Source organism: Lingula anatina, chromosome 1 (genome assembly GCF_051362555.1).
Source record: "Lingula anatina isolate TDL-2025a chromosome 1, LinAna3.0, whole genome shotgun sequence".
In the NCBI taxonomy this organism is placed as follows: Eukaryota; Metazoa; Brachiopoda; class Lingulata; order Lingulida; family Lingulidae; genus Lingula; species Lingula anatina.
In genome coordinates, this window is record NC_141767.1 from 52161509 (window position 1) to 52186858 (window position 25350).

The window sequence follows — 25350 nt, forward strand, 5'->3', positions numbered from 1 at the left end:
TGATTGGTTGGTCGAGCCTAAGTGTTACTACTTGGCTGGGTGAGCGCCTGGGAATACCTGGTGCCGTAGACACGTTTTTGACATTTTATTCGTAGCCGATTTCAGTTTCTTTCACTTACCACTTTTTTTTTCTTTAAGTTTTCAATTTTTTCCAAATCACAGTTGCGCCGTTGTCTTCGTCTATCAGTGCGTCGGGCCACGTCTGGACTAGGATGGAAGACCGCCTGGCCACCTTTACTTGTCCTTTTTAGCGTGGCATCAAACAGATGTGTCGATTCCGTTTCATTTCCTTTCCGTCGATCAAAAACAGTGCTAGCGCGGACAGTCATCGTCTACGACCATACCACGTTGAAAGCACCGGTTCTCGTCCGATCACCGAAGTTAAGCAACGTCGGGCCAGGTTAGTACTTGGATGGGTGACCGCCTGGGAATACCTGGTGCCGTAGACACGTTTTTGACATTTTATTCGTAGCCGATTTCAGTTTCTTTCACTTACCACTTTTTTTTTCTTTAAGTTTTCAATTTTTTCCAAATCACAGTTGCGCCGTTGTCTTCGTCTATCAGTGCGTCGGGCCACGTCTGGACTAGGATGGAAGACCGCCTGGCCACCTTTACTTGTCCTTTTTAGCGTGGCATCAAACAGATGTGTCGATTCCGTTTCATTTCCTTTCCGTCGATCAAAAACAGTGCTAGCGCGGACAGTCATCGTCTACGACCATACCACGTTGAAAGCACCGGTTCTCGTCCGATCACCGAAGTTAAGCAACGTCGGGCCAGGTTAGTACTTGGATGGGTGACCGCCTGGGAATACCTGGTGCCGTAGACACGTTTTTGACATTTTATTCGTAGCCGATTTCAGTTTCTTTCACTTACCACTTTTTTTTTCTTTAAGTTTTCAATTTTTTCCAAATCACAGTTGCGCCGTTGTCTTCGTCTATCAGTGCGTCGGGCCACGTCTGGACTAGGATGGAAGACCGCCTGGCCACCTTTACTTGTCCTTTTTAGCGTGGCATCAAACAGATGTGTCGATTCCGTTTCATTTCCTTTCCGTCGATCAAAAACAGTGCTAGCGCGGACAGTCATCGTCTACGACCATACCACGTTGAAAGCACCGGTTCTCGTCCGATCACCGAAGTTAAGCAACGTCGGGCCAGGTTAGTACTTGGATGGGTGACCGCCTGGGAATACCTGGTGCCGTAGACACGTTTTTGACATTTTATTCGTAGCCGATTTCAGTTTCTTTCACTTACCACTTTTTTTTCTTTAAGTTTTCAATTTTTTCCAAATCACAGTTGCGCCGTTGTCTTCGTCTATCAGTGCGTCGGGCCACGTCTGGACTAGGATGGAAGACCGCCTGGCCACCTTTACTTGTCCTTTTTAGCGTGGCATCAAACAGATGTGTCGATTCCGTTTCATTTCCTTTCCGTCGATCAAAAACAGTGCTAGCGCGGACAGTCATCGTCTACGACCATACCACGTTGAAAGCACCGGTTCTCGTCCGATCACCGAAGTTAAGCAACGTCGGGCCAGGTTAGTACTTGGATGGGTGACCGCCTGGGAATACCTGGTGCCGTAGACACGTTTTTGACATTTTATTCGTAGCCGATTTCAGTTTCTTTCACTTACCACTTTTTTTTTCTTTAAGTTTTCAATTTTTTCCAAATCACAGTTGCGCCGTTGTCTTCGTCTATCAGTGCGTCGGGCCACGTCTGGACTAGGATGGAAGACCGCCTGGCCACCTTTACTTGTCCTTTTTAGCGTGGCATCAAACAGATGTGTCGATTCCGTTTCATTTCCTTTCCGTCGATCAAAAACAGTGCTAGCGCGGACAGTCATCGTCTACGACCATACCACGTTGAAAGCACCGGTTCTCGTCCGATCACCGAAGTTAAGCAACGTCGGGCCAGGTTAGTACTTGGATGGGTGACCGCCTGGGAATACCTGGTGCCGTAGACACGTTTTTGACATTTTATTCGTAGCCGATTTCAGTTTCTTTCACTTACCACTTTTTTTTTCTTTAAGTTTTCAATTTTTTCCAAATCACAGTTGCGCCGTTGTCTTCGTCTATCAGTGCGTCGGGCCACGTCTGGACTAGGATGGAAGACCGCCTGGCCACCTTTACTTGTCCTTTTTAGCGTGGCATCAAACAGATGTGTCGATTCCGTTTCATTTCCTTTCCGTCGATCAAAAACAGTGCTAGCGCGGACAGTCATCGTCTACGACCATACCACGTTGAAAGCACCGGTTCTCGTCCGATCACCGAAGTTAAGCAACGTCGGGCCAGGTTAGTACTTGGATGGGTGACCGCCTGGGAATACCTGGTGCCGTAGACACGTTTTTGACATTTTATTCGTAGCCGATTTCAGTTTCTTTCACTTACCACTTTTTTTTTCTTTAAGTTTTCAATTTTTTCCAAATCACAGTTGCGCCGTTGTCTTCGTCTATCAGTGCGTCGGGCCACGTCTGGACTAGGATGGAAGACCGCCTGGCCACCTTTACTTGTCCTTTTTAGCGTGGCATCAAACAGATGTGTCGATTCCGTTTCATTTCCTTTCCGTCGATCAAAAACAGTGCTAGCGCGGACAGTCATCGTCTACGACCATACCACGTTGAAAGCACCGGTTCTCGTCCGATCACCGAAGTTAAGCAACGTCGGGCCAGGTTAGTACTTGGATGGGTGACCGCCTGGGAATACCTGGTGCCGTAGACACGTTTTTGACATTTTATTCGTAGCCGATTTCAGTTTCTTTCACTTACCACTTTTTTTTTCTTTAAGTTTTCAATTTTTTCCAAATCACAGTTGCGCCGTTGTCTTCGTCTATCAGTGCGTCGGGCCACGTCTGGACTAGGATGGAAGACCGCCTGGCCACCTTTACTTGTCCTTTTTAGCGTGGCATCAAACAGATGTGTCGATTCCGTTTCATTTCCTTTCCGTCGATCAAAAACAGTGCTAGCGCGGACAGTCATCGTCTACGACCATACCACGTTGAAAGCACCGGTTCTCGTCCGATCACCGAAGTTAAGCAACGTCGGGCCAGGTTAGTACTTGGATGGGTGACCGCCTGGGAATACCTGGTGCCGTAGACACGTTTTTGACATTTTATTCGTAGCCGATTTCAGTTTCTTTCACTTACCACTTTTTTTTTCTTTAAGTTTTCAATTTTTTCCAAATCACAGTTGCGCCGTTGTCTTCGTCTATCAGTGCGTCGGGCCACGTCTGGACTAGGATGGAAGACCGCCTGGCCACCTTTACTTGTCCTTTTTAGCGTGGCATCAAACAGATGTGTCGATTCCGTTTCATTTCCTTTCCGTCGATCAAAAACAGTGCTAGCGCGGACAGTCATCGTCTACGACCATACCACGTTGAAAGCACCGGTTCTCGTCCGATCACCGAAGTTAAGCAACGTCGGGCCAGGTTAGTACTTGGATGGGTGACCGCCTGGGAATACCTGGTGCCGTAGACACGTTTTTGACATTTTATTCGTAGCCGATTTCAGTTTCTTTCACTTACCACTTTTTTTTCTTTAAGTTTTCAATTTTTTCCAAATCACAGTTGCGCCGTTGTCTTCGTCTATCAGTGCGTCGGGCCACGTCTGGACTAGGATGGAAGACCGCCTGGCCACCTTTACTTGTCCTTTTTAGCGTGGCATCAAACAGATGTGTCGATTCCGTTTCATTTCCTTTCCGTCGATCAAAAACAGTGCTAGCGCGGACAGTCATCGTCTACGACCATACCACGTTGAAAGCACCGGTTCTCGTCCGATCACCGAAGTTAAGCAACGTCGGGCCAGGTTAGTACTTGGATGGGTGACCGCCTGGGAATACCTGGTGCCGTAGACACGTTTTTGACATTTTATTCGTAGCCGATTTCAGTTTCTTTCACTTACCACTTTTTTTTTCTTTAAGTTTTCAATTTTTTCCAAATCACAGTTGCGCCGTTGTCTTCGTCTATCAGTGCGTCGGGCCACGTCTGGACTAGGATGGAAGACCGCCTGGCCACCTTTACTTGTCCTTTTTAGCGTGGCATCAAACAGATGTGTCGATTCCGTTTCATTTCCTTTCCGTCGATCAAAAACAGTGCTAGCGCGGACAGTCATCGTCTACGACCATACCACGTTGAAAGCACCGGTTCTCGTCCGATCACCGAAGTTAAGCAACGTCGGGCCAGGTTAGTACTTGGATGGGTGACCGCCTGGGAATACCTGGTGCCGTAGACACGTTTTTGACATTTTATTCGTAGCCGATTTCAGTTTCTTTCACTTACCACTTTTTTTTCTTTAAGTTTTCAATTTTTTCCAAATCACAGTTGCGCCGTTGTCTTCGTCTATCAGTGCGTCGGGCCACGTCTGGACTAGGATGGAAGACCGCCTGGCCACCTTTACTTGTCCTTTTTAGCGTGGCATCAAACAGATGTGTCGATTCCGTTTCATTTCCTTTCCGTCGATCAAAAACAGTGCTAGCGCGGACAGTCATCGTCTACGACCATACCACGTTGAAAGCACCGGTTCTCGTCCGATCACCGAAGTTAAGCAACGTCGGGCCAGGTTAGTACTTGGATGGGTGACCGCCTGGGAATACCTGGTGCCGTAGACACGTTTTTGACATTTTATTCGTAGCCGATTTCAGTTTCTTTCACTTACCACTTTTTTTTTCTTTAAGTTTTCAATTTTTTCCAAATCACAGTTGCGCCGTTGTCTTCGTCTATCAGTGCGTCGGGCCACGTCTGGACTAGGATGGAAGACCGCCTGGCCACCTTTACTTGTCCTTTTTAGCGTGGCATCAAACAGATGTGTCGATTCCGTTTCATTTCCTTTCCGTCGATCAAAAACAGTGCTAGCGCGGACAGTCATCGTCTACGACCATACCACGTTGAAAGCACCGGTTCTCGTCCGATCACCGAAGTTAAGCAACGTCGGGCCAGGTTAGTACTTGGATGGGTGACCGCCTGGGAATACCTGGTGCCGTAGACACGTTTTTGACATTTTATTCGTAGCCGATTTCAGTTTCTTTCACTTACCACTTTTTTTTTCTTTAAGTTTTCAATTTTTTCCAAATCACAGTTGCGCCGTTGTCTTCGTCTATCAGTGCGTCGGGCCACGTCTGGACTAGGATGGAAGACCGCCTGGCCACCTTTACTTGTCCTTTTTAGCGTGGCATCAAACAGATGTGTCGATTCCGTTTCATTTCCTTTCCGTCGATCAAAAACAGTGCTAGCGCGGACAGTCATCGTCTACGACCATACCACGTTGAAAGCACCGGTTCTCGTCCGATCACCGAAGTTAAGCAACGTCGGGCCAGGTTAGTACTTGGATGGGTGACCGCCTGGGAATACCTGGTGCCGTAGACACGTTTTTGACATTTTATTCGTAGCCGATTTCAGTTTCTTTCACTTACCACTTTTTTTTTCTTTAAGTTTTCAATTTTTTCCAAATCACAGTTGCGCCGTTGTCTTCGTCTATCAGTGCGTCGGGCCACGTCTGGACTAGGATGGAAGACCGCCTGGCCACCTTTACTTGTCCTTTTTAGCGTGGCATCAAACAGATGTGTCGATTCCGTTTCATTTCCTTTCCGTCGATCAAAAACAGTGCTAGCGCGGACAGTCATCGTCTACGACCATACCACGTTGAAAGCACCGGTTCTCGTCCGATCACCGAAGTTAAGCAACGTCGGGCCAGGTTAGTACTTGGATGGGTGACCGCCTGGGAATACCTGGTGCCGTAGACACGTTTTTGACATTTTATTCGTAGCCGATTTCAGTTTCTTTCACTTACCACTTTTTTTTTCTTTAAGTTTTCAATTTTTTCCAAATCACAGTTGCGCCGTTGTCTTCGTCTATCAGTGCGTCGGGCCACGTCTGGACTAGGATGGAAGACCGCCTGGCCACCTTTACTTGTCCTTTTTAGCGTGGCATCAAACAGATGTGTCGATTCCGTTTCATTTCCTTTCCGTCGATCAAAAACAGTGCTAGCGCGGACAGTCATCGTCTACGACCATACCACGTTGAAAGCACCGGTTCTCGTCCGATCACCGAAGTTAAGCAACGTCGGGCCAGGTTAGTACTTGGATGGGTGACCGCCTGGGAATACCTGGTGCCGTAGACACGTTTTTGACATTTTATTCGTAGCCGATTTCAGTTTCTTTCACTTACCACTTTTTTTTCTTTAAGTTTTCAATTTTTTCCAAATCACAGTTGCGCCGTTGTCTTCGTCTATCAGTGCGTCGGGCCACGTCTGGACTAGGATGGAAGACCGCCTGGCCACCTTTACTTGTCCTTTTTAGCGTGGCATCAAACAGATGTGTCGATTCCGTTTCATTTCCTTTCCGTCGATCAAAAACAGTGCTAGCGCGGACAGTCATCGTCTACGACCATACCACGTTGAAAGCACCGGTTCTCGTCCGATCACCGAAGTTAAGCAACGTCGGGCCAGGTTAGTACTTGGATGGGTGACCGCCTGGGAATACCTGGTGCCGTAGACACGTTTTTGACATTTTATTCGTAGCCGATTTCAGTTTCTTTCACTTACCACTTTTTTTTCTTTAAGTTTTCAATTTTTTCCAAATCACAGTTGCGCCGTTGTCTTCGTCTATCAGTGCGTCGGGCCACGTCTGGACTAGGATGGAAGACCGCCTGGCCACCTTTACTTGTCCTTTTTAGCGTGGCATCAAACAGATGTGTCGATTCCGTTTCATTTCCTTTCCGTCGATCAAAAACAGTGCTAGCGCGGACAGTCATCGTCTACGACCATACCACGTTGAAAGCACCGGTTCTCGTCCGATCACCGAAGTTAAGCAACGTCGGGCCAGGTTAGTACTTGGATGGGTGACCGCCTGGGAATACCTGGTGCCGTAGACACGTTTTTGACATTTTATTCGTAGCCGATTTCAGTTTCTTTCACTTACCACTTTTTTTTCTTTAAGTTTTCAATTTTTTCCAAATCACAGTTGCGCCGTTGTCTTCGTCTATCAGTGCGTCGGGCCACGTCTGGACTAGGATGGAAGACCGCCTGGCCACCTTTACTTGTCCTTTTTAGCGTGGCATCAAACAGATGTGTCGATTCCGTTTCATTTCCTTTCCGTCGATCAAAAACAGTGCTAGCGCGGACAGTCATCGTCTACGACCATACCACGTTGAAAGCACCGGTTCTCGTCCGATCACCGAAGTTAAGCAACGTCGGGCCAGGTTAGTACTTGGATGGGTGACCGCCTGGGAATACCTGGTGCCGTAGACACGTTTTTGACATTTTATTCGTAGCCGATTTCAGTTTCTTTCACTTACCACTTTTTTTTCTTTAAGTTTTCAATTTTTTCCAAATCACAGTTGCGCCGTTGTCTTCGTCTATCAGTGCGTCGGGCCACGTCTGGACTAGGATGGAAGACCGCCTGGCCACCTTTACTTGTCCTTTTTAGCGTGGCATCAAACAGATGTGTCGATTCCGTTTCATTTCCTTTCCGTCGATCAAAAACAGTGCTAGCGCGGACAGTCATCGTCTACGACCATACCACGTTGAAAGCACCGGTTCTCGTCCGATCACCGAAGTTAAGCAACGTCGGGCCAGGTTAGTACTTGGATGGGTGACCGCCTGGGAATACCTGGTGCCGTAGACACGTTTTTGACATTTTATTCGTAGCCGATTTCAGTTTCTTTCACTTACCACTTTTTTTTCTTTAAGTTTTCAATTTTTTCCAAATCACAGTTGCGCCGTTGTCTTCGTCTATCAGTGCGTCGGGCCACGTCTGGACTAGGATGGAAGACCGCCTGGCCACCTTTACTTGTCCTTTTTAGCGTGGCATCAAACAGATGTGTCGATTCCGTTTCATTCCCTTTCCGTCGATCAAAAACAGTGCTAGCGCGGACAGTCATCGTCTACGACCATACCACGTTGAAAGCACCGGTTCTCGTCCGATCACCGAAGTTAAGCAACGTCGGGCCAGGTTAGTACTTGGATGGGTGACCGCCTGGGAATACCTGGTGCCGTAGACACGTTTTTGACATTTTATTCGTAGCCGATTTCAGTTTCTTTCACTTACCACTTTTTTTTCTTTAAGTTTTCAATTTTTTCCAAATCACAGTTGCGCCGTTGTCTTCGTCTATCAGTGCGTCGGGCCACGTCTGGACTAGGATGGAAGACCGCCTGGCCACCTTTACTTGTCCTTTTTAGCGTGGCATCAAACAGATGTGTCGATTCCGTTTCATTTCCTTTCCGTCGATCAAAAACAGTGCTAGCGCGGACAGTCATCGTCTACGACCATACCACGTTGAAAGCACCGGTTCTCGTCCGATCACCGAAGTTAAGCAACGTCGGGCCAGGTTAGTACTTGGATGGGTGACCGCCTGGGAATACCTGGTGCCGTAGACACGTTTTTGACATTTTATTCGTAGCCGATTTCAGTTTCTTTCACTTACCACTTTTTTTTCTTTAAGTTTTCAATTTTTTCCAAATCACAGTTGCGCCGTTGTCTTCGTCTATCAGTGCGTCGGGCCACGTCTGGACTAGGATGGAAGACCGCCTGGCCACCTTTACTTGTCCTTTTTAGCGTGGCATCAAACAGATGTGTCGATTCCGTTTCATTTCCTTTCCGTCGATCAAAAACAGTGCTAGCGCGGACAGTCATCGTCTACGACCATACCACGTTGAAAGCACCGGTTCTCGTCCGATCACCGAAGTTAAGCAACGTCGGGCCAGGTTAGTACTTGGATGGGTGACCGCCTGGGAATACCTGGTGCCGTAGACACGTTTTTGACATTTTATTCGTAGCCGATTTCAGTTTCTTTCACTTACCACTTTTTTTTCTTTAAGTTTTCAATTTTTTCCAAATCACAGTTGCGCCGTTGTCTTCGTCTATCAGTGCGTCGGGCCACGTCTGGACTAGGATGGAAGACCGCCTGGCCACCTTTACTTGTCCTTTTTAGCGTGGCATCAAACAGATGTGTCGATTCCGTTTCATTTCCTTTCCGTCGATCAAAAACAGTGCTAGCGCGGACAGTCATCGTCTACGACCATACCACGTTGAAAGCACCGGTTCTCGTCCGATCACCGAAGTTAAGCAACGTCGGGCCAGGTTAGTACTTGGATGGGTGACCGCCTGGGAATACCTGGTGCCGTAGACACGTTTTTGACATTTTATTCGTAGCCGATTTCAGTTTCTTTCACTTACCACTTTTTTTTCTTTAAGTTTTCAATTTTTTCCAAATCACAGTTGCGCCGTTGTCTTCGTCTATCAGTGCGTCGGGCCACGTCTGGACTAGGATGGAAGACCGCCTGGCCACCTTTACTTGTCCTTTTTAGCGTGGCATCAAACAGATGTGTCGATTCCGTTTCATTTCCTTTCCGTCGATCAAAAACAGTGCTAGCGCGGACAGTCATCGTCTACGACCATACCACGTTGAAAGCACCGGTTCTCGTCCGATCACCGAAGTTAAGCAACGTCGGGCCAGGTTAGTACTTGGATGGGTGACCGCCTGGGAATACCTGGTGCCGTAGACACGTTTTTGACATTTTATTCGTAGCCGATTTCAGTTTCTTTCACTTACCACTTTTTTTTCTTTAAGTTTTCAATTTTTTCCAAATCACAGTTGCGCCGTTGTCTTCGTCTATCAGTGCGTCGGGCCACGTCTGGACTAGGATGGAAGACCGCCTGGCCACCTTTACTTGTCCTTTTTAGCGTGGCATCAAACAGATGTGTCGATTCCGTTTCATTTCCTTTCCGTCGATCAAAAACAGTGCTAGCGCGGACAGTCATCGTCTACGACCATACCACGTTGAAAGCACCGGTTCTCGTCCGATCACCGAAGTTAAGCAACGTCGGGCCAGGTTAGTACTTGGATGGGTGACCGCCTGGGAATACCTGGTGCCGTAGACACGTTTTTGACATTTTATTCGTAGCCGATTTCAGTTTCTTTCACTTACCACTTTTTTTTTTTAAGTTTTCAATTTTTTCCAAATCACAGTTGCGCCGTTGTCTTCGTCTATCAGTGCGTCGGGCCACGTCTGGACTAGGATGGAAGACCGCCTGGCCACCTTTACTTGTCCTTTTTAGCGTGGCATCAAACAGATGTGTCGATTCCGTTTCATTTCCTTTCCGTCGATCAAAAACAGTGCTAGCGCGGACAGTCATCGTCTACGACCATACCACGTTGAAAGCACCGGTTCTCGTCCGATCACCGAAGTTAAGCAACGTCGGGCCAGGTTAGTACTTGGATGGGTGACCGCCTGGGAATACCTGGTGCCGTAGACACGTTTTTGACATTTTATTCGTAGCCGATTTCAGTTTCTTTCACTTACCACTTTTTTTCCTTTAAGTTTTCAATTTTTTCCAAATCACAGTTGCGCCGTTGTCTTCGTCTATCAGTGCGTCGGGCCACGTCTGGACTAGGATGGAAGACCGCCTGGCCACCTTTACTTGTCCTTTTTAGCGTGGCATCAAACAGATGTGTCGATTCCGTTTCATTTCCTTTCCGTCGATCAAAAACAGTGCTAGCGCGGACAGTCATCGTCTACGACCATACCACGTTGAAAGCACCGGTTCTCGTCCGATCACCGAAGTTAAGCAACGTCGGGCCAGGTTAGTACTTGGATGGGTGACCGCCTGGGAATACCTGGTGCCGTAGACACGTTTTTGACATTTTATTCGTAGCCGATTTCAGTTTCTTTCACTTACCACTTTTTTTTCTTTAAGTTTTCAATTTTTTCCAAATCACAGTTGCGCCGTTGTCTTCGTCTATCAGTGCGTCGGGCCACGTCTGGACTAGGATGGAAGACCGCCTGGCCACCTTTACTTGTCCTTTTTAGCGTGGCATCAAACAGATGTGTCGATTCCGTTTCATTTCCTTTCCGTCGATCAAAAACAGAGGCTAGCGCGGACAGTCATCGTCTACGACCATACCACGTTGAAAGCACCGGTTCTCGTCCGATCACCGAAGTTAAGCAACGTCGGGCCAGGTTAGTACTTGGATGGGTGACCGCCTGGGAATACCTGGTGCCGTAGACACGTTTTTGACATTTTATTCGTAGCCGATTTCAGTTTCTTTCACTTACCACTTTTTTTTCTTTAAGTTTTCAATTTTTTCCAAATCACAGTTGCGCCGTTGTCTTCGTCTATCAGTGCGTCGGGCCACGTCTGGACTAGGATGGAAGACCGCCTGGCCACCTTTACTTGTCCTTTTTAGCGTGGCATCAAACAGATGTGTCGATTCCGTTTCATTTCCTTTCCGTCGATCAAAAACAGAGGCTAGCGCGGACAGTCATCGTCTACGACCATACCACGTTGAAAGCACCGGTTCTCGTCCGATCACCGAAGTTAAGCAACGTCGGGCCAGGTTAGTACTTGGATGGGTGACCGCCTGGGAATACCTGGTGCCGTAGACACGTTTTTGACATTTTATTCGTAGCCGATTTCAGTTTCTTTCACTTACCACTTTTTTTTCTTTAAGTTTTCAATTTTTTCCAAATCACAGTTGCGCCGTTGTCTTCGTCTATCAGTGCGTCGGGCCACGTCTGGACTAGGATGGAAGACCGCCTGGCCACCTTTACTTGTCCTTTTTAGCGTGGCATCAAACAGATGTGTCGATTCCGTTTCATTTCCTTTCCGTCGATCAAAAACAGTGCTAGCGCGGACAGTCATCGTCTACGACCATACCACGTTGAAAGCACCGGTTCTCGTCCGATCACCGAAGTTAAGCAACGTCGGGCCAGGTTAGTACTTGGATGGGTGACCGCCTGGGAATACCTGGTGCCGTAGACACGTTTTTGACATTTTATTCGTAGCCGATTTCAGTTTCTTTCACTTACCACTTTTTTTTCTTTAAGTTTTCAATTTTTTCCAAATCACAGTTGCGCCGTTGTCTTCGTCTATCAGTGCGTCGGGCCACGTCTGGACTAGGATGGAAGACCGCCTGGCCACCTTTACTTGTCCTTTTTAGCGTGGCATCAAACAGATGTGTCGATTCCGTTTCATTTCCTTTCCGTCGATCAAAAACAGTGCTAGCGCGGACAGTCATCGTCTACGACCATACCACGTTGAAAGCACCGGTTCTCGTCCGATCACCGAAGTTAAGCAACGTCGGGCCAGGTTAGTACTTGGATGGGTGACCGCCTGGGAATACCTGGTGCCGTAGACACGTTTTTGACATTTTATTCGTAGCCGATTTCAGTTTCTTTCACTTACCACTTTTTTTTCTTTAAGTTTTCAATTTTTTCCAAATCACAGTTGCGCCGTTGTCTTCGTCTATCAGTGCGTCGGGCCACGTCTGGACTAGGATGGAAGACCGCCTGGCCACCTTTACTTGTCCTTTTTAGCGTGGCATCAAACAGATGTGTCGATTCCGTTTCATTTCCTTTCCGTCGATCAAAAACAGAGGCTAGCGCGGACAGTCATCGTCTACGACCATACCACGTTGAAAGCACCGGTTCTCGTCCGATCACCGAAGTTAAGCAACGTCGGGCCAGGTTAGTACTTGGATGGGTGACCGCCTGGGAATACCTGGTGCCGTAGACACGTTTTTGACATTTTATTCGTAGCCGATTTCAGTTTCTTTCACTTACCACTTTTTTTTCTTTAAGTTTTCAATTTTTTCCAAATCACAGTTGCGCCGTTGTCTTCGTCTATCAGTGCGTCGGGCCACGTCTGGACTAGGATGGAAGACCGCCTGGCCACCTTTACTTGTCCTTTTTAGCGTGGCATCAAACAGATGTGTCGATTCCGTTTCATTTCCTTTCCGTCGATCAAAAACAGAGGCTAGCGCGGACAGTCATCGTCTACGACCATACCACGTTGAAAGCACCGGTTCTCGTCCGATCACCGAAGTTAAGCAACGTCGGGCCAGGTTAGTACTTGGATGGGTGACCGCCTGGGAATACCTGGTGCCGTAGACACGTTTTTGACATTTTATTCGTAGCCGATTTCAGTTTCTTTCACTTACCACTTTTTTTTCTTTAAGTTTTCAATTTTTTCCAAATCACAGTTGCGCCGTTGTCTTCGTCTATCAGTGCGTCGGGCCACGTCTGGACTAGGATGGAAGACCGCCTGGCCTCCTTTACTTGTCCTTTTTAGCGTGGCATCAAACAGATGTGTCGATTCCGTTTCATTTCCTTTCCGTCGATCAAAAACAGAGGCTAGCGCGGACAGTCATCGTCTACGACCATACCACGTTGAAAGCACCGGTTCTCGTCCGATCACCGAAGTTAAGCAACGTCGGGCCAGGTTAGTACTTGGATGGGTGACCGCCTGGGAATACCTGGTGCCGTAGACACGTTTTTGACATTTTATTCGTAGCCGATTTCAGTTTCTTTCACTTACCACTTTTTTTTCTTTAAGTTTTCAATTTTTTCCAAATCACAGTTGCGCCGTTGTCTTCGTCTATCAGTGCGTCGGGCCACGTCTGGACTAGGATGGAAGACCGCCTGGCCACCTTTACTTGTCCTTTTTAGCGTGGCATCAAACAGATGTGTCGATTCCGTTTCATTTCCTTTCCGTCGATCAAAAACAGTGCTAGCGCGGACAGTCATCGTCTACGACCATACCACGTTGAAAGCACCGGTTCTCGTCCGATCACCGAAGTTAAGCAACGTCGGGCCAGGTTAGTACTTGGATGGGTGACCGCCTGGGAATACCTGGTGCCGTAGACACGTTTTTGACATTTTATTCGTAGCCGATTTCAGTTTCTTTCACTTACCACTTTTTTTTCTTTAAGTTTTCAATTTTTTCCAAATCACAGTTGCGCCGTTGTCTTCGTCTATCAGTGCGTCGGGCCACGTCTGGACTAGGATGGAAGACCGCCTGGCCACCTTTACTTGTCCTTTTTAGCGTGGCATCAAACAGATGTGTCGATTCCGTTTCATTTCCTTTCCGTCGATCAAAAACAGTGCTAGCGCGGACAGTCATCGTCTACGACCATACCACGTTGAAAGCACCGGTTCTCGTCCGATCACCGAAGTTAAGCAACGTCGGGCCAGGTTAGTACTTGGATGGGTGACCGCCTGGGAATACCTGGTGCCGTAGACACGTTTTTGACATTTTATTCGTAGCCGATTTCAGTTTCTTTCACTTACCACTTTTTTTTCTTTAAGTTTTCAATTTTTTCCAAATCACAGTTGCGCCGTTGTCTTCGTCTATCAGTGCGTCGGGCCACGTCTGGACTAGGATGGAAGACCGCCTGGCCACCTTTACTTGTCCTTTTTAGCGTGGCATCAAACAGATGTGTCGATTCCGTTTCATTTCCTTTCCGTCGATCAAAAACAGAGGCTAGCGCGGACAGTCATCGTCTACGACCATACCACGTTGAAAGCACCGGTTCTCGTCCGATCACCGAAGTTAAGCAACGTCGGGCCAGGTTAGTACTTGGATGGGTGACCGCCTGGGAATACCTGGTGCCGTAGACACGTTTTTGACATTTTATTCGTAGCCGATTTCAGTTTCTTTCACTTACCACTTTTTTTTCTTTAAGTTTTCAATTTTTTCCAAATCACAGTTGCGCCGTTGTCTTCGTCTATCAGTGCGTCGGGCCACGTCTGGACTAGGATGGAAGACCGCCTGGCCACCTTTACTTGTCCTTTTTAGCGTGGCATCAAACAGATGTGTCGATTCCGTTTCATTTCCTTTCCGTCGATCAAAAACAGAGGCTAGCGCGGACAGTCATCGTCTACGACCATACCACGTTGAAAGCACCGGTTCTCGTCCGATCACCGAAGTTAAGCAACGTCAGGCCAGGTTAGTACTTGGATGGGTGACCGCCTGGGAATACCTGGTGCCGTAGACACGTTTTTGACATTTTATTCGTAGCCGATTTCAGTTTCTTTCACTTACCACTTTTTTTTCTTTAAGTTTTCAATTTTTTCCAAATCACAGTTGCGCCGTTGTCTTCGTCTATCAGTGCGTCGGGCCACGTCTGGACTAGGATGGAAGACCGCCTGGCCACCTTTACTTGTCCTTTTTAGCGTGGCATCAAACAGATGTGTCGATTCCGTTTCATTTCCTTTCCGTCGATCAAAAACAGTGCTAGCGCGGACAGTCATCGTCTACGACCATACCACGTTGAACGCACCGGTTCTCGTCCGATCACCGAAGTTAAGCAACGTCGGGCCAGGTTAGTACTTGGATGGGTGACCGCCTGGGAATACCTGGTGCCGTAGACACGTTTTTGACATTTTATTCGTAGCCGATTTCAGTTTCTTTCACTTACCACTTTTTTTTCTTTAAGTTTTCAATTTTTTCCAAATCACAGTTGCGCCGTTGTCTTCGTCTATCAGTGCGTCGGGCCACGTCTGGACTAGGATGGAAGACCGCCTGGCCACCTTTACTTGTCCTTTTTAGCGTGGCATCAAACAGATGTGTCGATTCCGTTTCATTTCCTTTCCGTCGATCAAAAACAGAGGCTAGCGCGGACAGTCATCGTCTACGACCATACCACGTTGAAAGCACCGGTTCTCGTCCGATCACCGAAGTTAAGCAACGTCGGGCCAGGTTAGTACTTGGATGGGTGACCGCCTGGGAATACCTGGTGCCGTAGACACGTTTTTGACATTTTATTCGTAGCCGATTTCAGTTTCTTTCACTTACCACTTTTTTTTCTTTAAGTTTTCAATTTTTTCCAAATCACAGTTGCGCCGTTGTCTTCGTCTATCAGTGCGTCGGGCCACGTCTGGACTAGGATGGAAGACCGCCTGGCCACCTTTACTTGTCCTTTTTAGCGTGGCATCAAACAGATGTGTCGATTCCGTTTCATTTCCTTTCCGTCGATCAAAAACAGTGCTAGCGCGGACAGTCATCGTCTACGACCATACCACGTTGAAAGCACCGGTTCTCGTCCGATCACCGAAGTTAAGCAACGTCGGGCCAGGTTAGTACTTGGATGGGTGACCGCCTGGGAATACCTGGTGCCGTAGACACGTTTTTGACATTTTATTCGTAGCCGAATTCAGTTTCTTTCACTTACCACTTTTTTTTCTTTAAGTTTTCAATTTTTTCCAAATCACAGTTGCGCCGTTGTCTTCGTCTATCAGTGCGTCGGGCCACGTCTGGACTAGGATGGAAGACCGCCTGGCCACCTTTACTTGTCCTTTTTAGCGTGGCATCAAACAGATGTGTCGATTCCGTTTCATTTCCTTTCCGTCGATCAAAAACAGTGCTAGCGCGGACAGTCATCGTCTACGACCATACCACGTTGAAAGCACCGGTTCTCGTCCGATCACCGAAGTTAAGCAACGTCGGGCCAGGTTAGTACTTGGATGGGTGACCGCCTGGGAATACCTGGTGCCGTAGACACGTTTTTGACATTTTATTCGTAGCCGATTTCAGTTTCTTTCACTTACCACTTTTTTTCCTTTAAGTTTTCAATTTTTTCCAAATCACAGTTGCGCCGTTGTCTTCGTCTATCAGTGCGTCGGGCCACGTCTGGACTAGGATGGAAGACCGCCTGGCCACCTTTACTTGTCCTTTTTAGCGTGGCATCAAACAGATGTGTCGATTCCGTTTCATTTCCTTTCCGTCGATCAAAAACAGTGCTAGCGCGGACAGTCATCGTCTACGACCATACCACGTTGAAAGCACCGGTTCTCGTCCGATCACCGAAGTTAAGCAACGTCGGGCCAGGTTAGTACTTGGATGGGTGACCGCCTGGGAATACCTGGTGCCGTAGACACGTTTTTGACATTTTATTCGTAGCCGATTTCAGTTTCTTTCACTTACCACTTTTTTTTCTTTAAGTTTTCAATTTTTTCCAAATCACAGTTGCGCCGTTGTCTTCGTCTATCAGTGCGTCGGGCCACGTCTGGACTAGGATGGAAGACCGCCTGGCCACCTTTACTTGTCCTTTTTAGCGTGGCATCAAACAGATGTGTCGATTCCGTTTCATTTCCTTTCCGTCGATCAAAAACAGAGGCTAGCGCGGACAGTCATCGTCTACGACCATACCACGTTGAAAGCACCGGTTCTCGTCCGATCACCGAAGTTAAGCAACGTCGGGCCAGGTTAGTACTTGGATGGGTGACCGCCTGGGAATACCTGGAATACCTGGACAGTCATCGTCTACGACCATACCACGTTGAAAGCACCGGTTCTCGTCCGATCACCGAAGTTAAGCAACGTCGGGCCAGGTTAGTACTTGGATGGGTGACCGCCTGGGAATACCTGGTGCCGTAGACACGTTTTTGACATTTTATTCGTAGCCGATTTCAGTTTCTTTCACTTACCACTTTTTTTTCTTTAAGTTTTCAATTTTTTCCAAATCACAGTTGCGCCGTTGTCTTCGTCTATCAGTGCGTCGGGCCACGTCTGGACTAGGATGGAAGACCGCCTGGCCACCTTTACTTGTCCTTTTTAGCGTGGCATCAAACAGATGTGTCGATTCCGTTTCATTTCCTTTCCGTCGATCAAAAACAGTGCTAGCGCGGACAGTCATCGTCTACGACCATACCACGTTGAAAGCACCGGTTCTCGTCCGATCACCGAAGTTAAGCAACGTCGGGCCAGGTTAGTACTTGGATGGGTGACCGCCTGGGAATACCTGGTGCCGTAGACACGTTTTTGACATTTTATTCGTAGCCGATTTCAGTTTCTTTCACTTACCACTTTTTTTTCTTTAAGTTTTCAATTTTTTCCAAATCACAGTTGCGCCGTTGTCTTCGTCTATCAGTGCGTCGGGCCACGTCTGGACTAGGATGGAAGACCGCCTGGCCACCTTTACTTGTCCTTTTTAGCGTGGCATCAAACAGATGTGTCGATTCCGTTTCATTTCCTTTCCGTCGATCAAAAACAGTGCTAGCGCGGACAGTCATCGTCTACGACCATACCACGTTGAAAGCACCGGTTCTCGTCCGATCACCGAAGTTAAGCAACGTCGGGCCAGGTTAGTACTTGGATGGGTGACCGCCTGGGAATACCTGGTGCCGTAGACACGTTTTTGACATTTTATTCGTAGCCGATTTCAGTTTCTTTCACTTACCACTTTTTTTTCTTTAAGTTTTCAATTTTTTCCAAATCACAGTTGCGCCGTTGTCTTCGTCTATCAGTGCGTCGGGCCACGTCTGGACTAGGATGGAAGACCGCCTGGCCACCTTTACTTGTCCTTTTTAGCGTGGCATCAAACAGATGTGTCGATTCCGTTTCATTTCCTTTCCGTCGATCAAAAACAGTGCTAGCGCGGACAGTCATCGTCTACGACCATACCACGTTGAAAGCACCGGTTCTCGTCCGATCACCGAAGTTAAGCAACGTCGGGCCAGGTTAGTACTTGGATGGGTGACCGCCTGGGAATACCTGGTGCCGTAGACACGTTTTTGACATTTTATTCGTAGCCGATTTCAGTTTCTTTCACTTACCACTTTTTTTTCTTTAAGTTTTCAATTTTTTCCAAATCACAGTTGCGCCGTTGTCTTCGTCTATCAGTGCGTCGGGCCACGTCTGGACTAGGATGGAAGACCGCCTGGCCACCTTTACTTGTCCTTTTTAGCGTGGCATCAAACAGATGTGTCGATTCCGTTTCATTTCCTTTCCGTCGATCAAAAACAGTGCTAGCGCGGACAGTCATCGTCTACGACCATACCACGTTGAAAGCACCGGTTCTCGTCCGATCACCGAAGTTAAGCAACGTCGGGCCAGGTTAGTACTTGGATGGGTGACCGCCTGGGAATACCTGGTGCCGTAGACACGTTTTTGACATTTTATTCGTAGCCGATTTCAGTTTCTTTCACTTACCACTTTTTTTTCTTTAAGTTTTCAATTTTTTCCAAATCACAGTTGCGCCGTTGTCTTCGTCTATCAGTGCGTCGGGCCACGTCTGGACTAGGATGGAAGACCGCCTGGCCACCTTTACTTGTCCTTTTTAGCGTGGCATCAAACAGATGTGTCGATTCCGTTTCATTTCCTTTCCGTCGATCAAAAACAGTGCTAGCGCGGACAGTCATCGTCTACGACCATACCACGTTGAACGCACCGGTTCTCGTCCGATCACCGAAGTTAAGCAACGTCGGGCCAGGTTAGTACTTGGATGGGTGACCGCCTGGGAATACCTGGTGCCGTAGACACGTTTTTGACATTTTATTCGTAGCCGATTTCAGTTTCTTTCACTTACCACTTTTTTTTCTTTAAGTTTTCAATTTTTTCCAAATCACAGTTGCGCCGTTGTCTTCGTCTATCAGTGCGTCGGGCCACGTCTGGACTAGGATGGAAGACCGCCTGGCCACCTTTACTTGTCCTTTTTAGCGTGGCATCAAACAGATGTGTCGATTCCGTTTCATTTCCTTTCCGTCGATCAAAAACAGTGCTAGCGCGGACAGTCATCGTCTACGACCATACCACGTTGAACGCACCGGTTCTCGTCCGATCACCGAAGTTAAGCAACGTCGGGCCAGGTTAGTACTTGGATGGGTGACCGCCTGGGAATACCTGGTGCCGTAGACACGTTTTTGACATTTTATTCGTAGCCGATTTCAGTTTCTTTCACTTACCACTTTTTTTTCTTTAAGTTTTCAATTTTTTCCAAATCACAGTTGCGCCGTTGTCTTCGTCTATCAGTGCGTCGGGCCACGTCTGGACTAGGATGGAAGACCGCCTGGCCACCTTTACTTGTCCTTTTTAGCGTGGCATCAAACAGATGTGTCGATTCCGTTTCATTTCCTTTCCGTCGATCAAAAACAGTGCTAGCGCGGACAGTCATCGTCTACGACCATACCACGTTGAAAGCACCGGTTCTCGTCCGATCACCGAAGTTAAGCAACGTCGGGCCAGGTTAGTACTTGGATGGGTGACCGCCTGGGAATACCTGGTGCCGTAGACACGTTTTTGACATTTTATTCGTAGCCGATTTCAGTTTCTTTCACTTACCACTTTTTTTCCTTTAAGTTTTCAATTTTTTCCAAATCACAGTTGCGCCGTTGTCTTCGTCTATCAGTGCGTCGGGCCACGTCTGGACTAGGATGGAAGACCGCCTGGCCACCTTTACTTGTCCTTTTTAGCGTGGCATCAAACAGATGTGTCGATTCCGTTTCATTTCCTTTCCGTCGATCAAAAACAGTGCTAGCGCGGACAGTCATCGTCTACGACCATACCACGTTGAAAGCACCGGTTCTCGTCCGATCACCGAAGTTAAGCAACGTCGGGCCAGGTTAGTACTTGGATGGGTGACCGCCTGGGAATACCTGGTGCCGTAGACACGTTTTTGACATTTTATTCGTAGCCGATTTCAGTTTCTTTCACTTACCACTTTTTTTTCTTTAAGTTTTCAATTTTTTCCAAATCACAGTTGCGCCGTTGTCTTCGTCTATCAGTGCGTCGGGCCACGTCTGGACTAGGATGGAAGACCGCCTGGCCACCTTTACTTGTCCTTTTTAGCGTGGCATCAAACAGATGTGTCGATTCCGTTTCATTTCCTTTCCGTCGATCAAAAACAGAGGCTAGCGCGGACAGTCATCGTCTACGACCATACCACGTTGAAAGCACCGGTTCTCGTCCGATCACCGAAGTTAAGCAACGTCGGGCCAGGTTAGTACTTGGATGGGTGACCGCCTGGGAATACCTGGAATACCTGGACAGTCATCGTCTACGACCATACCACGTTGAAAGCACCGGTTCTCGTCCGATCACCGAAGTTAAGCAACGTCGGGCCAGGTTAGTACTTGGATGGGTGACCGCCTGGGAATACCTGGTGCCGTAGACACGTTTTTGACATTTTATTCGTAGCCGATTTCAGTTTCTTTCACTTACCACTTTTTTTTCTTTAAGTTTTCAATTTTTTCCAAATCACAGTTGCGCCGTTGTCTTCGTCTATCAGTGCGTCGGGCCACGTCTGGACTAGGATGGAAGACCGCCTGGCCACCTTTACTTGTCCTTTTTAGCGTGGCATCAAACAGATGTGTCGATTCCGTTTCATTTCCTTTCCGTCGATCAAAAACAGTGCTAGCGCGGACAGTCATCGTCTACGACCATACCACGTTGAAAGCACCGGTTCTCGTCCGATCACCGAAGTTAAGCAACGTCGGGCCAGGTTAGTACTTGGATGGGTGACCGCCTGGGAATACCTGGTGCCGTAGACACGTTTTTGACATTTTATTCGTAGCCGATTTCAGTTTCTTTCACTTACCACTTTTTTTTCTTTAAGTTTTCAATTTTTTCCAAATCACAGTTGCGCCGTTGTCTTCGTCTATCAGTGCGTCGGGCCACGTCTGGACTAGGATGGAAGACCGCCTGGCCACCTTTACTTGTCCTTTTTAGCGTGGCATCAAACAGATGTGTCGATTCCGTTTCATTTCCTTTCCGTCGATCAAAAACAGTGCTAGCGCGGACAGTCATCGTCTACGACCATACCACGTTGAAAGCACCGGTTCTCGTCCGATCACCGAAGTTAAGCAACGTCGGGCCAGGTTAGTACTTGGATGGGTGACCGCCTGGGAATACCTGGTGCCGTAGACACGTTTTTGACATTTTATTCGTAGCCGATTTCAGTTTCTTTCACTTACCACTTTTTTTTCTTTAAGTTTTCAATTTTTTCCAAATCACAGTTGCGCCGTTGTCTTCGTCTATCAGTGCGTCGGGCCACGTCTGGACTAGGATGGAAGACCGCCTGGCCACCTTTACTTGTCCTTTTTAGCGTGGCATCAAACAGATGTGTCGATTCCGTTTCATTTCCTTTCCGTCGATCAAAAACAGTGCTAGCGCGGACAGTCATCGTCTACGACCATACCACGTTGAAAGCACCGGTTCTCGTCCGATCACCGAAGTTAAGCAACGTCGGGCCAGGTTAGTACTTGGATGGGTGACCGCCTGGGAATACCTGGTGCCGTAGACACGTTTTTGACATTTTATTCGTAGCCGATTTCAGTTTCTTTCACTTACCACTTTTTTTTCTTTAAGTTTTCAATTTTTTCCAAATCACAGTTGCGCCGTTGTCTTCGTCTATCAGTGCGTCGGGCCACGTCTGGACTAGGATGGAAGACCGCCTGGCCACCTTTACTTGTCCTTTTTAGCGTGGCATCAAACAGATGTGTCGATTCCGTTTCATTTCCTTTCCGTCGATCAAAAACAGTGCTAGCGCGGACAGTCATCGTCTACGACCATACCACGTTGAAAGCACCGGTTCTCGTCCGATCACCGAAGTTAAGCAACGTCGGGCCAGGTTAGTACTTGGATGGGTGACCGCCTGGGAATACCTGGTGCCGTAGACACGTTTTTGACATTTTATTCGTAGCCGATTTCAGTTTCTTTCACTTACCACTTTTTTTTCTTTAAGTTTTCAATTTTTTCCAAATCACAGTTGCGCCGTTGTCTTCGTCTATCAGTGCGTCGGGCCACGTCTGGACTAGGATGGAAGACCGCCTGGCCACCTTTACTTGTCCTTTTTAGCGTGGCATCAAACAGATGTGTCGATTCCGTTTCATTTCCTTTCCGTCGATCAAAAACAGTGCTAGCGCGGACAGTCATCGTCTACGACCATACCACGTTGAAAGCACCGGTTCTCGTCCGATCACCGAAGTTAAGCAACGTCGGGCCAGGTTAGTACTTGGATGGGTGACCGCCTGGGAATACCTGGTGCCGTAGACACGTTTTTGACATTTTATTCGTAGCCGATTTCAGTTTCTTTCACTTACCACTTTTTTTTCTTTAAGTTTTCAATTTTTTCCAAATCACAGTTGCGCCGTTGTCTTCGTCTATCAGTGCGTCGGGCCACGTCTGGACTAGGATGGAAGACCGCCTGGCCACCTTTACTTGTCCTTTTTAGCGTGGCATCAAACAGATGTGTCGATTCCGTTTCATTTCCTTTCCGTCGATCAAAAACAGTGCTAGCGCGGACAGTCATCGTCTACGACCATACCACGTTGAAAGCACCGGTTCTCGTCCGATCACCGAAGTTAAGCAACGTCGGGCCAGGTTAGTACTTGGATGGGTGACCGCCTGGGAATACCTGGTGCCGTAGACACGTTTTTGACATTTTATTCGTAGCCGATTTCAGTTTCTTTCACTTACCACTTTTTTTTCTTTAAGTTTTCAATTTTTTCCAAATCACAGTTGCGCCGTTGTCTTCGTCTATCAGTGCGTCGGGCCACGTCTGGACTAGGATGGAAGACCGCCTGGCCACCTTTACTTGTCCTTTTTAGCGTGGCATCAAACAGATGTGTCGATTCCGTTTCATTTCCTTTCCGTCGATCAAAAACAGTGCTAGCGCGGACAGTCATCGTCTACGACCATACCACGTTGAAAGCACCGGTTCTCGTCCGATCACCGAAGTTAAGCAACGTCGGGCCAGGTTAGTACTTGGATGGGTGACCGCCTGGGAATACCTGGTGCCGTAGACACGTTTTTGACATTTTATTCGTAGCCGATTTCAGTTTCCTTCACTTACCACTTTTTTTTCTTTAAGTTTTCAATTTTTTCCAAATCACAGTTGCGCCGTTGTCTTCGTCTATCAGTGCGTCGGGCCACGTCTGGACTAGGATGGAAGACCGCCTGGCCACCTTTACTTGTCCTTTTTAGCGTGGCATCAAACAGATGTGTCGATTCCGTTTCATTTCCTTTCCGTCGATCAAAAACAGTGCTAGCGCGGACAGTCATCGTCTACGACCATACCACGTTGAAAGCACCGGTTCTCGTCCGATCACCGAAGTTAAGCAACGTCGGGCCAGGTTAGTACTTGGATGGGTGACCGCCTGGGAATACCTGGTGCCGTAGACACGTTTTTGACATTTTATTCGTAGCCGATTTCAGTTTCTTTCACTTACCACTTTTTTTTCTTTAAGTTTTCAATTTTTTCCAAATCACAGTTGCGCCGTTGTCTTCGTCTATCAGTGCGTCGGGCCACGTCTGGACTAGGATGGAAGACCGCCTGGCCACCTTTACTTGTCCTTTTTAGCGTGGCATCAAACAGATGTGTCGATTCCGTTTCATTTCCTTTCCGTCGATCAAAAACAGTGCTAGCGCGGACAGTCATCGTCTACGACCATACCACGTTGAAAGCACCGGTTCTCGTCCGATCACCGAAGTTAAGCAACGTCGGGCCAGGTTAGTACTTGGATGGGTGACCGCCTGGGAATACCTGGTGCCGTAGACACGTTTTTGACATTTTATTCGTAGCCGATTTCAGTTTCTTTCACTTACCACTTTTTTTTCTTTAAGTTTTCAATTTTTTCCAAATCACAGTTGCGCCGTTGTCTTCGTCTATCAGTGCGTCGGGCCACGTCTGGACTAGGATGGAAGACCGCCTGGCCACCTTTACTTGTCCTTTTTAGCGTGGCATCAAACAGATGTGTCGATTCCGTTTCATTTCCTTTCCGTCGATCAAAAACAGTGCTAGCGCGGACAGTCATCGTCTACGACCATACCACGTTGAAAGCACCGGTTCTCGTCCGATCACCGAAGTTAAGCAACGTCGGGCCAGGTTAGTACTTGGATGGGTGACCGCCTGGGAATACCTGGTGCCGTAGACACGTTTTTGACATTTTATTCGTAGCCGATTTCAGTTTCTTTCACTTACCACTTTTTTTTCTTTAAGTTTTCAATTTTTTCCAAATCACAGTTGCGCCGTTGTCTTCGTCTATCAGTGCGTCGGGCCACGTCTGGACTAGGATGGAAGACCGCCTGGCCACCTTTACTTGTCCTTTTTAGCGTGGCATCAAACAGATGTGTCGATTCCGTTTCATTTCCTTTCCGTCGATCAAAAACAGTGCTAGCGCGGACAGTCATCGTCTACGACCATACCACGTTGAAAGCACCGGTTCTCGTCCGATCACCGAAGTTAAGCAACGTCGGGCCAGGTTAGTACTTGGATGGGTGACCGCCTGGGAATACCTGGTGCCGTAGACACGTTTTTGACATTTTATTCGTAGCCGATTTCAGTTTCTTTCACTTACCACTTTTTTTTCTTTAAGTTTTCAATTTTTTCCAAATCACAGTTGCGCCGTTGTCTTCGTCTATCAGTGCGTCGGGCCACGTCTGGACTAGGATGGAAGACCGCCTGGCCACCTTTACTTGTCCTTTTTAGCGTGGCATCAAACAGATGTGTCGATTCCGTTTCATTTCCTTTCCGTCGATCAAAAACAGAGGCTAGCGCGGACAGTCATCGTCTACGACCATACCACGTTGAAAGCACCGGTTCTCGTCCGATCACCGAAGTTAAGCAACGTCGGGCCAGGTTAGTACTTGGATGGGTGACCGCCTGGGAATACCTGGTGCCGTAGACACGTTTTTGACATTTTATTCGTAGCCGATTTCAGTTTCTTTCACTTACCACTTTTTTTTCTTTAAGTTTTCAATTTTTTCCAAATCACAGTTGCGCCGTTGTCTTCGTCTATCAGTGCGTCGGGCCACGTCTGGACTAGGATGGAAGACCGCCTGGCCACCTTTACTTGTCCTTTTTAGCGTGGCATC

The 25350-nt window shown here is 47.7% G+C and overlaps 66 non-coding genes and 2 pseudogenes across 66 annotated transcripts; all 68 read left to right on the top strand.

The window, feature by feature from the left end:
* Positions 1–330: 330 nt before the first annotated feature.
* Positions 331–449, top strand: LOC147764486 (5S ribosomal RNA). The gene has a single exon (XR_015332639.1). It is a non-coding gene; the product is annotated as a 5S ribosomal RNA (ribosomal RNA).
* A 258-nt stretch (positions 450–707) lies between these two features.
* LOC147764487 (5S ribosomal RNA) lies at positions 708–826 on the top strand. The gene has a single exon (XR_015332646.1). It is a non-coding gene; the product is annotated as a 5S ribosomal RNA (ribosomal RNA).
* A 258-nt stretch (positions 827–1084) lies between these two features.
* LOC147764488 (5S ribosomal RNA) lies at positions 1085–1203 on the top strand. The gene has a single exon (XR_015332651.1). It is a non-coding gene; the product is annotated as a 5S ribosomal RNA (ribosomal RNA).
* A 257-nt stretch (positions 1204–1460) lies between these two features.
* LOC147764489 (5S ribosomal RNA) lies at positions 1461–1579 on the top strand. The gene has a single exon (XR_015332652.1). It is a non-coding gene; the product is annotated as a 5S ribosomal RNA (ribosomal RNA).
* A 258-nt stretch (positions 1580–1837) lies between these two features.
* On the top strand, positions 1838–1956 carry LOC147764490 (5S ribosomal RNA). Its single transcript, XR_015332653.1, has one exon. It is a non-coding gene; the product is annotated as a 5S ribosomal RNA (ribosomal RNA).
* Positions 1957–2214: 258 nt separating this feature from the next.
* Positions 2215–2333, top strand: LOC147764491 (5S ribosomal RNA). Its single transcript, XR_015332654.1, has one exon. It is a non-coding gene; the product is annotated as a 5S ribosomal RNA (ribosomal RNA).
* A 258-nt stretch (positions 2334–2591) lies between these two features.
* On the top strand, positions 2592–2710 carry LOC147764492 (5S ribosomal RNA). The gene has a single exon (XR_015332256.1). It is a non-coding gene; the product is annotated as a 5S ribosomal RNA (ribosomal RNA).
* A 258-nt stretch (positions 2711–2968) lies between these two features.
* Positions 2969–3087, top strand: LOC147764493 (5S ribosomal RNA). The gene has a single exon (XR_015332257.1). It is a non-coding gene; the product is annotated as a 5S ribosomal RNA (ribosomal RNA).
* A 258-nt stretch (positions 3088–3345) lies between these two features.
* LOC147764494 (5S ribosomal RNA) lies at positions 3346–3464 on the top strand. The gene has a single exon (XR_015332258.1). It is a non-coding gene; the product is annotated as a 5S ribosomal RNA (ribosomal RNA).
* Positions 3465–3721: 257 nt separating this feature from the next.
* Positions 3722–3840, top strand: LOC147764495 (5S ribosomal RNA). The gene has a single exon (XR_015332259.1). It is a non-coding gene; the product is annotated as a 5S ribosomal RNA (ribosomal RNA).
* A 258-nt stretch (positions 3841–4098) lies between these two features.
* LOC147764496 (5S ribosomal RNA) lies at positions 4099–4217 on the top strand. Its single transcript, XR_015332260.1, has one exon. It is a non-coding gene; the product is annotated as a 5S ribosomal RNA (ribosomal RNA).
* A 257-nt stretch (positions 4218–4474) lies between these two features.
* On the top strand, positions 4475–4593 carry LOC147764497 (5S ribosomal RNA). Its single transcript, XR_015332262.1, has one exon. It is a non-coding gene; the product is annotated as a 5S ribosomal RNA (ribosomal RNA).
* A 258-nt stretch (positions 4594–4851) lies between these two features.
* LOC147764498 (5S ribosomal RNA) lies at positions 4852–4970 on the top strand. The gene has a single exon (XR_015332263.1). It is a non-coding gene; the product is annotated as a 5S ribosomal RNA (ribosomal RNA).
* A 258-nt stretch (positions 4971–5228) lies between these two features.
* Positions 5229–5347, top strand: LOC147764499 (5S ribosomal RNA). Its single transcript, XR_015332264.1, has one exon. It is a non-coding gene; the product is annotated as a 5S ribosomal RNA (ribosomal RNA).
* Positions 5348–5605: 258 nt separating this feature from the next.
* LOC147764500 (5S ribosomal RNA) lies at positions 5606–5724 on the top strand. Its single transcript, XR_015332265.1, has one exon. It is a non-coding gene; the product is annotated as a 5S ribosomal RNA (ribosomal RNA).
* Positions 5725–5982: 258 nt separating this feature from the next.
* Positions 5983–6101, top strand: LOC147764501 (5S ribosomal RNA). Its single transcript, XR_015332266.1, has one exon. It is a non-coding gene; the product is annotated as a 5S ribosomal RNA (ribosomal RNA).
* A 257-nt stretch (positions 6102–6358) lies between these two features.
* On the top strand, positions 6359–6477 carry LOC147764502 (5S ribosomal RNA). The gene has a single exon (XR_015332267.1). It is a non-coding gene; the product is annotated as a 5S ribosomal RNA (ribosomal RNA).
* Positions 6478–6734: 257 nt separating this feature from the next.
* LOC147764503 (5S ribosomal RNA) lies at positions 6735–6853 on the top strand. Its single transcript, XR_015332268.1, has one exon. It is a non-coding gene; the product is annotated as a 5S ribosomal RNA (ribosomal RNA).
* A 257-nt stretch (positions 6854–7110) lies between these two features.
* On the top strand, positions 7111–7229 carry LOC147764504 (5S ribosomal RNA). The gene has a single exon (XR_015332269.1). It is a non-coding gene; the product is annotated as a 5S ribosomal RNA (ribosomal RNA).
* A 257-nt stretch (positions 7230–7486) lies between these two features.
* LOC147764505 (5S ribosomal RNA) lies at positions 7487–7605 on the top strand. Its single transcript, XR_015332270.1, has one exon. It is a non-coding gene; the product is annotated as a 5S ribosomal RNA (ribosomal RNA).
* Positions 7606–7862: 257 nt separating this feature from the next.
* On the top strand, positions 7863–7981 carry LOC147764506 (5S ribosomal RNA). Its single transcript, XR_015332271.1, has one exon. It is a non-coding gene; the product is annotated as a 5S ribosomal RNA (ribosomal RNA).
* A 257-nt stretch (positions 7982–8238) lies between these two features.
* LOC147764507 (5S ribosomal RNA) lies at positions 8239–8357 on the top strand. The gene has a single exon (XR_015332273.1). It is a non-coding gene; the product is annotated as a 5S ribosomal RNA (ribosomal RNA).
* Positions 8358–8614: 257 nt separating this feature from the next.
* Positions 8615–8733, top strand: LOC147764508 (5S ribosomal RNA). The gene has a single exon (XR_015332274.1). It is a non-coding gene; the product is annotated as a 5S ribosomal RNA (ribosomal RNA).
* A 257-nt stretch (positions 8734–8990) lies between these two features.
* LOC147764509 (5S ribosomal RNA) lies at positions 8991–9109 on the top strand. Its single transcript, XR_015332275.1, has one exon. It is a non-coding gene; the product is annotated as a 5S ribosomal RNA (ribosomal RNA).
* Positions 9110–9366: 257 nt separating this feature from the next.
* Positions 9367–9485, top strand: LOC147764510 (5S ribosomal RNA). The gene has a single exon (XR_015332276.1). It is a non-coding gene; the product is annotated as a 5S ribosomal RNA (ribosomal RNA).
* Positions 9486–9742: 257 nt separating this feature from the next.
* LOC147764511 (5S ribosomal RNA) lies at positions 9743–9861 on the top strand. The gene has a single exon (XR_015332277.1). It is a non-coding gene; the product is annotated as a 5S ribosomal RNA (ribosomal RNA).
* Positions 9862–10117: 256 nt separating this feature from the next.
* LOC147764512 (5S ribosomal RNA) lies at positions 10118–10236 on the top strand. Its single transcript, XR_015332278.1, has one exon. It is a non-coding gene; the product is annotated as a 5S ribosomal RNA (ribosomal RNA).
* A 257-nt stretch (positions 10237–10493) lies between these two features.
* Positions 10494–10612, top strand: LOC147764513 (5S ribosomal RNA). The gene has a single exon (XR_015332279.1). It is a non-coding gene; the product is annotated as a 5S ribosomal RNA (ribosomal RNA).
* Positions 10613–10870: 258 nt separating this feature from the next.
* On the top strand, positions 10871–10989 carry LOC147764514 (5S ribosomal RNA). The gene has a single exon (XR_015332280.1). It is a non-coding gene; the product is annotated as a 5S ribosomal RNA (ribosomal RNA).
* A 258-nt stretch (positions 10990–11247) lies between these two features.
* LOC147764515 (5S ribosomal RNA) lies at positions 11248–11366 on the top strand. The gene has a single exon (XR_015332281.1). It is a non-coding gene; the product is annotated as a 5S ribosomal RNA (ribosomal RNA).
* A 257-nt stretch (positions 11367–11623) lies between these two features.
* LOC147764516 (5S ribosomal RNA) lies at positions 11624–11742 on the top strand. The gene has a single exon (XR_015332282.1). It is a non-coding gene; the product is annotated as a 5S ribosomal RNA (ribosomal RNA).
* A 257-nt stretch (positions 11743–11999) lies between these two features.
* Positions 12000–12118, top strand: LOC147764517 (5S ribosomal RNA). Its single transcript, XR_015332284.1, has one exon. It is a non-coding gene; the product is annotated as a 5S ribosomal RNA (ribosomal RNA).
* Positions 12119–12376: 258 nt separating this feature from the next.
* On the top strand, positions 12377–12495 carry LOC147764518 (5S ribosomal RNA). The gene has a single exon (XR_015332285.1). It is a non-coding gene; the product is annotated as a 5S ribosomal RNA (ribosomal RNA).
* Positions 12496–12753: 258 nt separating this feature from the next.
* LOC147764519 (5S ribosomal RNA) lies at positions 12754–12872 on the top strand. The gene has a single exon (XR_015332286.1). It is a non-coding gene; the product is annotated as a 5S ribosomal RNA (ribosomal RNA).
* A 258-nt stretch (positions 12873–13130) lies between these two features.
* LOC147764520 (5S ribosomal RNA) lies at positions 13131–13249 on the top strand. Its single transcript, XR_015332287.1, has one exon. It is a non-coding gene; the product is annotated as a 5S ribosomal RNA (ribosomal RNA).
* A 257-nt stretch (positions 13250–13506) lies between these two features.
* Positions 13507–13625, top strand: LOC147764521 (5S ribosomal RNA). The gene has a single exon (XR_015332288.1). It is a non-coding gene; the product is annotated as a 5S ribosomal RNA (ribosomal RNA).
* A 257-nt stretch (positions 13626–13882) lies between these two features.
* On the top strand, positions 13883–14001 carry LOC147764522 (5S ribosomal RNA). The gene has a single exon (XR_015332289.1). It is a non-coding gene; the product is annotated as a 5S ribosomal RNA (ribosomal RNA).
* Positions 14002–14259: 258 nt separating this feature from the next.
* LOC147764523 (5S ribosomal RNA) lies at positions 14260–14378 on the top strand. The gene has a single exon (XR_015332290.1). It is a non-coding gene; the product is annotated as a 5S ribosomal RNA (ribosomal RNA).
* Positions 14379–14636: 258 nt separating this feature from the next.
* LOC147764524 (5S ribosomal RNA) lies at positions 14637–14755 on the top strand. Its single transcript, XR_015332557.1, has one exon. It is a non-coding gene; the product is annotated as a 5S ribosomal RNA (ribosomal RNA).
* A 257-nt stretch (positions 14756–15012) lies between these two features.
* LOC147764525 (5S ribosomal RNA) lies at positions 15013–15131 on the top strand. Its single transcript, XR_015332541.1, has one exon. It is a non-coding gene; the product is annotated as a 5S ribosomal RNA (ribosomal RNA).
* Positions 15132–15389: 258 nt separating this feature from the next.
* On the top strand, positions 15390–15508 carry LOC147764526 (5S ribosomal RNA). Its single transcript, XR_015332291.1, has one exon. It is a non-coding gene; the product is annotated as a 5S ribosomal RNA (ribosomal RNA).
* A 257-nt stretch (positions 15509–15765) lies between these two features.
* On the top strand, positions 15766–15884 carry LOC147764527 (5S ribosomal RNA). Its single transcript, XR_015332292.1, has one exon. It is a non-coding gene; the product is annotated as a 5S ribosomal RNA (ribosomal RNA).
* A 257-nt stretch (positions 15885–16141) lies between these two features.
* Positions 16142–16260, top strand: LOC147764528 (5S ribosomal RNA). The gene has a single exon (XR_015332293.1). It is a non-coding gene; the product is annotated as a 5S ribosomal RNA (ribosomal RNA).
* Positions 16261–16517: 257 nt separating this feature from the next.
* Positions 16518–16636, top strand: LOC147764529 (5S ribosomal RNA). The gene has a single exon (XR_015332295.1). It is a non-coding gene; the product is annotated as a 5S ribosomal RNA (ribosomal RNA).
* A 258-nt stretch (positions 16637–16894) lies between these two features.
* On the top strand, positions 16895–17014 carry LOC147764530 (5S ribosomal RNA; annotated as a pseudogene).
* Positions 17015–17020: 6 nt separating this feature from the next.
* On the top strand, positions 17021–17139 carry LOC147764531 (5S ribosomal RNA). Its single transcript, XR_015332296.1, has one exon. It is a non-coding gene; the product is annotated as a 5S ribosomal RNA (ribosomal RNA).
* Positions 17140–17396: 257 nt separating this feature from the next.
* Positions 17397–17515, top strand: LOC147764532 (5S ribosomal RNA). Its single transcript, XR_015332297.1, has one exon. It is a non-coding gene; the product is annotated as a 5S ribosomal RNA (ribosomal RNA).
* Positions 17516–17772: 257 nt separating this feature from the next.
* Positions 17773–17891, top strand: LOC147764533 (5S ribosomal RNA). Its single transcript, XR_015332298.1, has one exon. It is a non-coding gene; the product is annotated as a 5S ribosomal RNA (ribosomal RNA).
* Positions 17892–18148: 257 nt separating this feature from the next.
* On the top strand, positions 18149–18267 carry LOC147764534 (5S ribosomal RNA). Its single transcript, XR_015332299.1, has one exon. It is a non-coding gene; the product is annotated as a 5S ribosomal RNA (ribosomal RNA).
* A 257-nt stretch (positions 18268–18524) lies between these two features.
* Positions 18525–18643, top strand: LOC147764535 (5S ribosomal RNA). The gene has a single exon (XR_015332300.1). It is a non-coding gene; the product is annotated as a 5S ribosomal RNA (ribosomal RNA).
* A 257-nt stretch (positions 18644–18900) lies between these two features.
* Positions 18901–19019, top strand: LOC147764536 (5S ribosomal RNA). The gene has a single exon (XR_015332542.1). It is a non-coding gene; the product is annotated as a 5S ribosomal RNA (ribosomal RNA).
* A 257-nt stretch (positions 19020–19276) lies between these two features.
* LOC147764537 (5S ribosomal RNA) lies at positions 19277–19395 on the top strand. The gene has a single exon (XR_015332543.1). It is a non-coding gene; the product is annotated as a 5S ribosomal RNA (ribosomal RNA).
* A 257-nt stretch (positions 19396–19652) lies between these two features.
* On the top strand, positions 19653–19771 carry LOC147764538 (5S ribosomal RNA). Its single transcript, XR_015332301.1, has one exon. It is a non-coding gene; the product is annotated as a 5S ribosomal RNA (ribosomal RNA).
* A 257-nt stretch (positions 19772–20028) lies between these two features.
* On the top strand, positions 20029–20147 carry LOC147764539 (5S ribosomal RNA). Its single transcript, XR_015332302.1, has one exon. It is a non-coding gene; the product is annotated as a 5S ribosomal RNA (ribosomal RNA).
* A 258-nt stretch (positions 20148–20405) lies between these two features.
* LOC147764540 (5S ribosomal RNA) lies at positions 20406–20525 on the top strand (annotated as a pseudogene).
* Positions 20526–20531: 6 nt separating this feature from the next.
* Positions 20532–20650, top strand: LOC147764541 (5S ribosomal RNA). The gene has a single exon (XR_015332303.1). It is a non-coding gene; the product is annotated as a 5S ribosomal RNA (ribosomal RNA).
* A 257-nt stretch (positions 20651–20907) lies between these two features.
* Positions 20908–21026, top strand: LOC147764542 (5S ribosomal RNA). Its single transcript, XR_015332304.1, has one exon. It is a non-coding gene; the product is annotated as a 5S ribosomal RNA (ribosomal RNA).
* A 257-nt stretch (positions 21027–21283) lies between these two features.
* On the top strand, positions 21284–21402 carry LOC147764543 (5S ribosomal RNA). Its single transcript, XR_015332305.1, has one exon. It is a non-coding gene; the product is annotated as a 5S ribosomal RNA (ribosomal RNA).
* A 257-nt stretch (positions 21403–21659) lies between these two features.
* LOC147764544 (5S ribosomal RNA) lies at positions 21660–21778 on the top strand. The gene has a single exon (XR_015332306.1). It is a non-coding gene; the product is annotated as a 5S ribosomal RNA (ribosomal RNA).
* A 257-nt stretch (positions 21779–22035) lies between these two features.
* On the top strand, positions 22036–22154 carry LOC147764545 (5S ribosomal RNA). Its single transcript, XR_015332307.1, has one exon. It is a non-coding gene; the product is annotated as a 5S ribosomal RNA (ribosomal RNA).
* Positions 22155–22411: 257 nt separating this feature from the next.
* On the top strand, positions 22412–22530 carry LOC147764546 (5S ribosomal RNA). Its single transcript, XR_015332308.1, has one exon. It is a non-coding gene; the product is annotated as a 5S ribosomal RNA (ribosomal RNA).
* Positions 22531–22787: 257 nt separating this feature from the next.
* Positions 22788–22906, top strand: LOC147764547 (5S ribosomal RNA). Its single transcript, XR_015332309.1, has one exon. It is a non-coding gene; the product is annotated as a 5S ribosomal RNA (ribosomal RNA).
* Positions 22907–23163: 257 nt separating this feature from the next.
* LOC147764548 (5S ribosomal RNA) lies at positions 23164–23282 on the top strand. The gene has a single exon (XR_015332310.1). It is a non-coding gene; the product is annotated as a 5S ribosomal RNA (ribosomal RNA).
* A 257-nt stretch (positions 23283–23539) lies between these two features.
* LOC147764549 (5S ribosomal RNA) lies at positions 23540–23658 on the top strand. The gene has a single exon (XR_015332311.1). It is a non-coding gene; the product is annotated as a 5S ribosomal RNA (ribosomal RNA).
* A 257-nt stretch (positions 23659–23915) lies between these two features.
* Positions 23916–24034, top strand: LOC147764550 (5S ribosomal RNA). The gene has a single exon (XR_015332312.1). It is a non-coding gene; the product is annotated as a 5S ribosomal RNA (ribosomal RNA).
* Positions 24035–24291: 257 nt separating this feature from the next.
* LOC147764551 (5S ribosomal RNA) lies at positions 24292–24410 on the top strand. Its single transcript, XR_015332313.1, has one exon. It is a non-coding gene; the product is annotated as a 5S ribosomal RNA (ribosomal RNA).
* Positions 24411–24667: 257 nt separating this feature from the next.
* On the top strand, positions 24668–24786 carry LOC147764552 (5S ribosomal RNA). Its single transcript, XR_015332314.1, has one exon. It is a non-coding gene; the product is annotated as a 5S ribosomal RNA (ribosomal RNA).
* Positions 24787–25044: 258 nt separating this feature from the next.
* On the top strand, positions 25045–25163 carry LOC147764553 (5S ribosomal RNA). Its single transcript, XR_015332316.1, has one exon. It is a non-coding gene; the product is annotated as a 5S ribosomal RNA (ribosomal RNA).
* The last annotated feature ends 187 nt before the right edge of the window (positions 25164–25350 follow it).